This window comes from Tigriopus californicus, chromosome 2 (assembly GCF_007210705.1).
Source record: "Tigriopus californicus strain San Diego chromosome 2, Tcal_SD_v2.1, whole genome shotgun sequence".
NCBI classification, from domain to species: Eukaryota; Metazoa; Arthropoda; class Copepoda; order Harpacticoida; family Harpacticidae; genus Tigriopus; species Tigriopus californicus.
The window spans coordinates 1,655,677-1,663,722 of NC_081441.1; positions in this window are offsets into that span (position 1 = coordinate 1,655,677).

Sequence of the window (8,046 nt, forward strand, 5' to 3'; positions counted from 1 at the left end):
ACGTTGTTGGAAAGATTTGTTAATCATTGGGACGATCGATTACAAAAATACTTACAAGCCAAAGATCAGGTCGTATGCCATCTATCATCTGATTCCAAGATGCAGATCCAGCTGTAGAGGAACACCTCGAGGCTCTTTCAAAGCCCAATCCAAATTGATCGGTTTTCAACGTGATGTCGAAGCTTCACTGCTCCAAGCAGCGGGTGAGCATCGACCTCATCCCTCTCGTGAGTCAGGGCAGGCCTTACCTCTTCCTCGATTAGATGCGAAGAACCCTCCTTTCCGTGACAGCAAGACCTATCAAGACCAGTGATTGTGTTCACAGGTGGCGTCCTTTATGGATAATTTACTCGCATCTTGCTGTCCAGTTATCTCCTCAGAATGCAATAACATACAGTCCTATACTGAGTTCTAGTGTTGTGTATCGTCTCGGCTCTCACCCGCACTATCTACATATCGTTATGCTTCTTAGCTCTCGATCGAATGCGAATCTCCTCAACTATCTATCTCTTACTGCATCAAAACTAGCTCAATGCCGGTCGCGAATCACCGTGTCATGGTACGCGACGTCGGATCTCTCCCTCATATCAATCTCGGACATCTGAGCGTGTCACATCCAGTCTTGCCTCTCTCCCAGAGCTGCTTAGGGTCAGTCACATACAGTCTATCCACGCGGATCGCTGACGCAGATCCCTTATAAATTGTGCTAGGACTGTGTGATGAATATGTACGATATAGCCGTGGTCAGTACTGGGACTCTGCGGGAATATCCCTCTGTAACATACTCTCCGCTGTCCCTCAACAATATGGTCATATATACTACGTATACAGCTCAGTAGCCTATATGCCCACATATATATAGGCTTCGTGAACGACATTCCACTACAACATACGTGTAATATACACCTCAGCCGCACCAGTAAATCTTATCGATAAGCAAGCTTATGGAACGCAATCCCTCAACCATTGCAATGAAGCGCAAGTGTATACTTTGCAACTTGAGACTGCCTAGACGGGGTACCGCGATTCAGTCAACAAGTCTTCATCTTTAGACCGTGGGAGTTCTTTGATTAAGTTGTCCCATGGTGACTAGTTATGAATATGGTGGGCAATCGGTAAGAATTATCTAATTGTATCGCAGTTCTCTCACTTTCTACTGTGTGTGCTTCATATGATCTCGTGCTGATTCTGTCTCATATTGTCCGCATCGAAATTTCTCTACGTGTGGTCGTACTGGCATTGGCAACCCGTCTGCCGTGCAAAGACAGTCTATATCGAATGTGTACCGGAACCAATGACAGCGATAACTGTATGGTGAGTCCGAACTCCAACGCATATCCCTTGTAGAACTATACCGCTGCCGCAGTTCCTTGTACGAGTCTCTTCAGTTTCATAGACAAGACACGTTACTGTCAATACAACATCTCTCCCTCGCGCGAGAGAGACTCTCTTCGTGCTCTCTTCCTTAGCGTAGGTGTCTCGCAGGATATAAGAATGCTATCAAGAAGGTCCTCGCTTAAGTGTATATATGAGCTCGTGTACACTCGAGAAGTGGCGAGAGTTCTGAATGCGATCACTTTATGCACATAAGACCCTATACTACCCTCACTGCGTAGTACGGGATACACGTTCGTCTTACACATGCTCACTCTCATTGTCCTGAGGGTGGTCTAGATTCACACACAGTGGTCATCTCTATTGGCTTGCTCATTGGCGTGCTCTGTTCTCTCTCTCTCTCTCAGGAGATCACTCGGCCGCATAAGGCACTGACGTAACCATCTCATCGTCTTGCTTATGCGATGCACTATGATCTGTCGACCGACCTCGGTATAGCGCTGAGTATCATTAAGACATCATCTTGTCGATCCATAGCGATATATCTCTGTTATTAGCATCCCTAACAAAACCTATTAGCTATCGTCCGAAACCAATTTCTCAGAGGACTTGCTAGATCACGTGACAATAATATCAGCATCGTCATGACACATCAAATATTGAGAACTAGCATGTACGAACGATGCGCATGCAAAACCAGATCAGCTTTCTCCTGACTTCTCTCTCCTCTTCAATAGAACCAGCGGTCACCGAATCAAACTAATCCTTAACATATCTCTCTTCTGCCATATCTAAATCATGTAAGTTGATCTAGTGTGCTATCGAATCGAATACTCGAATACATACATGCTAACAGCGTCTGGTATCTCCCAAATTAAGTACCATTTGCTCAAACCAGTTACGGCTCATTTTTGAGTACGACTTAACACCGTTTTGTGAAAGCCCAAGCTACCTAGAGACGCGTCTCAATCTCGACTGTGAGCATGAATCGTCCTACTGTGGTATCCTAGACATCGTACTCTCTTTGAGGATGGCGTATCTTCTCAATAACTACCGCGCATATACATAGAGCTCTCAAGCCATCCTCTCCTCTCTCGTGTGCCACGAATACAGATCTGGATAAGATGGTGATATGACCAGAAGATGGACAGACTGCATAGGCTGAATTCTCCAAAAGCGCAGCCGATCGGGCATTATTGCAGCAACATTTCTTGACAGGCATTAATATACAGTGAGGAGAGCTAAGATCTCTCTCTAATCGCGAGCATATATCAGATGTTGCTCGAGTATATAAGTAGTACGTTCGTTTCTAATACAGGCCACTCCTGCATCCAAAGACAATCATCGACTGCATCAGTCGAAGCGCTACCGACCGCGATTCTCGATTGCTCAAAAGACTCTCAGCTCATCGGAAGGCGCTCCTATATACGAGTGCATATACTGAGACGACAGAATTTTGTGTCGCGCCTCAGTCCGCCACCGCTCACACGTAGCGTCGCACAAGTAGACATGACCCACACTCACGAGAGCCGTAATGACTACCCTCCCACGTGAGCGTTCACAGCGGGCAAGGTGCGGAATGATACGTGCCGCCGCCCTAACTGTTCTTAGAGCGGTCAACGTACCGACCAATAACACGCTAGGCTAAAAGTCCCTCTCTCTGGCGCTGATTGCCATAACCGTATTAGCCCAAGCCCCCGCGATCCACTGACCGTCGCACACAATAACGCACTATACCTACTTGAGTACGCACGGCATTCATCCTGGCTCTGGCGAAAGATAATAACTACGTGATTCGGCGGCCTATCACATAAGCAGGCGCGGGGTAGCCGACCCTCCCCCTTGCCACGACCAGATGACCTGGCAATTCGTAATCAGCATCCGCAGCCACATCAGCGATTCGAGCCCTGAAGTGATCAATAGCGTTTAAGAGGTACCGAGTGCAGTGTGATGGGGCTCCACAGCTACCTCAACAATGGGTGCTGAGAGCAGTAATACTACCACTCTCGTTTTCAACTCTCTCTCTATCCCAATGGTTCTCCGTGGCGAGCTTATCGTACTCCTCTCCAATACCTGCAGCTCAATCGCGTGAGTGCCTTCACATCAGACGCACGTCGCCCTATTCAGAACTTACCAGTAGTCCGGGTATCTCTCGTATCTGACGTACGTACTGACGCTCTGCTCACGGCGCCACTGCGCCAAATATTATCCGATCACATACTACGCGTATCTCGGCTGTTCATCCTGAGCATAATTGTAGATACCGGTTGTTCTCTCCGTTTCGGCATTCGTTACTGTTCAAATCCCCAAGAGTTATTGGCCAGGACGGCGCGCAACGCACGCTCGTATCTGTTGTTCGATAATTATCGGATTATATCTCGCAGACTAGTGATTCAAGGCGCATCCCTGACGGAAAGTCTTGCACTTGCCGATCTTGAGCACGTCCCGTGCCAGAGGTATCGCCATGACCCTTGAGAATCACTCGGGATCTTGTTCAAATCGCATTTGGGCGTCTATTTTTCGAGAGCAATGATTTGCATCATCACTATCGCTAGACATCCACCTCTAGACGAGCTGCTCAAATATCTAATATACCATTGTTAGCTCGCACCGACAACCACACATGAACAGCGTGTTTGTACGGAGAGTGTGAGAGTGCGCGTGCTATCCGGTGAGTGGTGGAATGTCCAACCCACCATCCAATCAATCTCTACCGGAAATATTGAATCAAGGTTCTGGGTTGCGCCTTTATGCAGCTCCATTTGGGGTGAGTGGCGACTATTCACAATGCGCGATCCGTTGCCGAAAGATGCCAGAAGTGAGTAGATACGCTTATTGTAGAGCTAGTATATGCATTTGCTAATCCTATGTCAAGCAAGAAGTGCCGAATATATGTTGGCGTATAGAAGTATTTTTACAGTGCATCACTGATCCTGAGCGGAAAAATAATTTTTCATGAGCACCAATTAAACTCGATTGAGAATCTCCGATTCCTCGACTACTCAAGACTCTCCTCCAAACATTACGACGTTGGAAGTGCGGCAAGCAACATAATATTCCCTATCCATCTCGTTATCCATTTCGGACCCCAACGCGGATGAAGATCTCGATCCAAATTAGTACCTCGCAATCTCAAGTTAGCCGGCGACTCGTAGAAAAATCTAACGGCACCTTGTTTCTGGAGATAATCTTTGGCCACGCAGCGATCATCTCTCGGGAGTACCAGGCGAAGTTGGAAGTCTATGCGAAGAGTAACTCCAAACCCAAGGTCAAACACTGTGATATCTCCTCTCTTTGTCAAAAAGCGATTCGCAAGAATGTGATCTAATGTATCGTAATCTAGCTGACGTTATTGTATGTCCCGCTTCTGCATCGGAGAGGTTTTTATCCTTATCTCACATGCTATTCAGCCACACGATAGCAGAGATACCGAACGAGAGCGATCCATATACGTCAAATCGTGGTACTGCCTGGATCTTCTCATCGACTATTCTCTACGTAACAAAATTTGTCGTATAGTGCACTATACTCTCGACCATTCATAACCCGCAAGAACCCTACTGATGTCACAAATTGATCGTTCTTCCCTCTCTTTCGAATCATGGTTTCTGGCTGTACTTTCTTCCTTATATGGGGCATATCTACCATCTCGTTTCTATTCAGATATCGTTCTTCTGGTTCTCTCTCGTTGTGCAGATTATCCCCTGCGCTCGTCCTTGAGTCCATAGAACTGTCTGCTGTTCTGTGTCACGACGCACTGATGGCGTGCTCTCTCAACGTTTTCCTCTATCGTAACTCTCATCTCGCTGCTATCATCAATCCTCGCGATAGAATTTATCTGGTGTGTGGGAATGGATACCCTCCCTGCCAAACCCCACCTCTCACCTCCTATATCCACATGTGAATAGGACATCAAAATACCTCCTCGCCACCAGTCCTTGAGGGAATTCAGCGGATCCATCTGCTTTCCATGTCTGGTCTTTTGGAATTGCGGACACACGCCACGCTCAGACGAGGACTTCACCAGGCCCACACGTTTATTCGTTCGTACCTCTCAGTCCTAAGTTCTGCACTAATTCATTTTGGAAAAGTCGTCTATGCCCTGAGTTTCAGATCACGCTCATGTGAGGCGATACCAAACCGATTCCGGGATGCACGCACTTCGAAAAGCATATTATGATGGCAGTACAGTGCCAGAAGAAGATTCATTGGGCAGCGCGTCCTCATCCAAGAATCCACACACGATGGGAAAGAGAAGTATGGGGTTCGACAACAAGACGCCGAACCTAGCATCAGGGTCTTCCAGATTGCCATCAGCAGAGGGTGGGTAGAAACCAGAGGTTTCTCCCTGGTACTCGCATCTACCTCATCGATGATGAAGATGCCAGCTGACGAGCCTGACGCACTTCCTTGAGACCAATTCGTGATCGACGTCAGATTGTTCACTTTCAAGCATAGTAGCTTTTTATATTTCGTTCACTATGTTTTCCATTCCATTCATACACAAAAAAAGGGAGTTGGTATGTTGTGATGTTGTCATGCGAATATGATTGACGTTTACTCTGAGCTATGTCGAGAAATACACTTCCATCTGAACCTTTACTCGATCTATGTGTCCTCCGCTTTTGTCCACTCAATACGATCATGCGAGTAGTCCATCCGAAATCCCATTTTTGGAACAAATAACATAAGCAAATTCTAACAAAGTCAAAATGGGACCTTATGTGGGATTCTGTACTGAGTGCGAGCATTGATGCAGCAATTTCGTATAATTCTCGACCTTATCTTTTAGGTTGGAGCCTCATCTGCGAATACAGACTTGTCAAGACATTGAAATTAGTAGTTCCATCGAGAAATCCCATTTTTGGAACGAATAACATAGGCAAATTACTAACACAGAAAATGGTCTTTATGTCATGGAGCCCTTTGTATTGAGTGCGAGCATTGATGCAGCAATTTTCGTAAATTTTTCTCCACCCTTTTTCTTAGGTTAGAGGCCTCATCTGAGAATACAGACTTGTCAAGACATTGAAATTAATAGTTCCATCGAGGAAATCCCATTTTTGGAACAATAACATTTCTAACGGACCTAAAGTTCTTATCTGGGCTTCGCGCCACTGCCGGGAATAAAGTTCCAAGCACTTCAAAGATGAAAAACTGATGCAGGATGATTAACTTTATATTCATTTGTAGGACTTTAATTTTCCGGCTAGCGTTGTTAAGTGGAGGTTTCTATGCGTTTTCCCATCTCGAAATCGACACTCTCAGTCGTTCGAAAAGCTGGAGGAATTTGCGATCTTGCGCAATTTCTCCCAGCACGTTGGTGTAGCCACTAGAGAGATTAGCTTCTCGATTTTCCATCATCCCTGATATGATCCAGTATGTCATTGACACCTAGTAATCCTATACAGTCATTCATGTTCTCGCGAGGAGTGACTGATGACTATCCAGACGTGCCGCGAAATGGGGCAAAACTTGTCGGCGATGGAAAAAAACTCAGACAATGTGTCCTCCATGTTCAGGGTCATTTGTTTTCGTGCGAAATAAGATTTGGACCTCTCTCCAAGAAACTTGCACATCCTTTCTTGAACTCGACAAAGATCAGAGAAACGGGCAAGTGTCAAAAAAGCCATTATTTCAAACCAAGCCCCTCGAAAATCCACGAGACGAATGTTTTTTTCTCAATGGGTTCCAATCTTTTGGAATATTGCAAGTAAAGGTCGACCCTATCTCGAGAACATGATGATCTGATAGATTACTAGGTGTCTAATGGACATACTGGATCCAATCAGGGTCATTGGAAAAGACCAAATCGAGAACGCTAATCTCTCTAGTGGCTACACCAACGTGCTGGGAGAAATTGCGCAAGATCGCAAATTCCTCCAGCTTTTCGAACGACTGAGATGTCGATTTCGAGATGGGAATATACCCATCAAGACTAACCTCCCACTCTACAACGCTAGCCGGAAAATTAAAGTCCCCTACAAATGAATATAAAGTTAATCAACCTGCATCAGTTTTTCATCTTGAAGTGCTTGGAACTTTATTCCCGGCAGTGGCGCGGAAGCCCAGATAAGAACTTTAGGTCCCGTTAGAAATGTTATTTGTTCCAAAAATGGGATTTCTCGATGGAACTATTAATTTCAATGTCTTGACAAGTCTGTATTCCTAGATGAGGCCTCTAACCTAAAGAAAAAGGGTGGAGAAAAATTTACGAAAATTGCTGCATCAATGCTCGCACTCAATACAAAGGGCTCCATGACATAAAGACCCATTTTCACTGTGTTTAGTAATTTGCCTATGTTATTCGTTCCAAAAATGGGATTTCTCGATGGAACTACTAATTTCAATGTCTTGACAAGTCTGTATTCGCAGATGAGGCCTCCAACCTAAAAGATAAGGGTCGAGAAAAATTTACGAAAATTGCTGCATCAATGCTCGCACTCAGTACAGAAATCCCCACGACATAAGGTCCCATTTTGACTTTGGTTAGAATTCTGCTTATGTTATTTGTTCCAAAAATGGGATTTCTCGATGGAACTACTCGCATGATCGTATTGAGTGGACAAAAGCGGAGGACACATAGATCGAGTAAAGGTTCAGATGGAAGTGTATTTCTCGACTAGACATGCTCAGAAGTAAACGTCAATCATAATTCGCATGACAACATCACAACATACCAACTCCCTTTTTTGTGTATGAATGGAATGG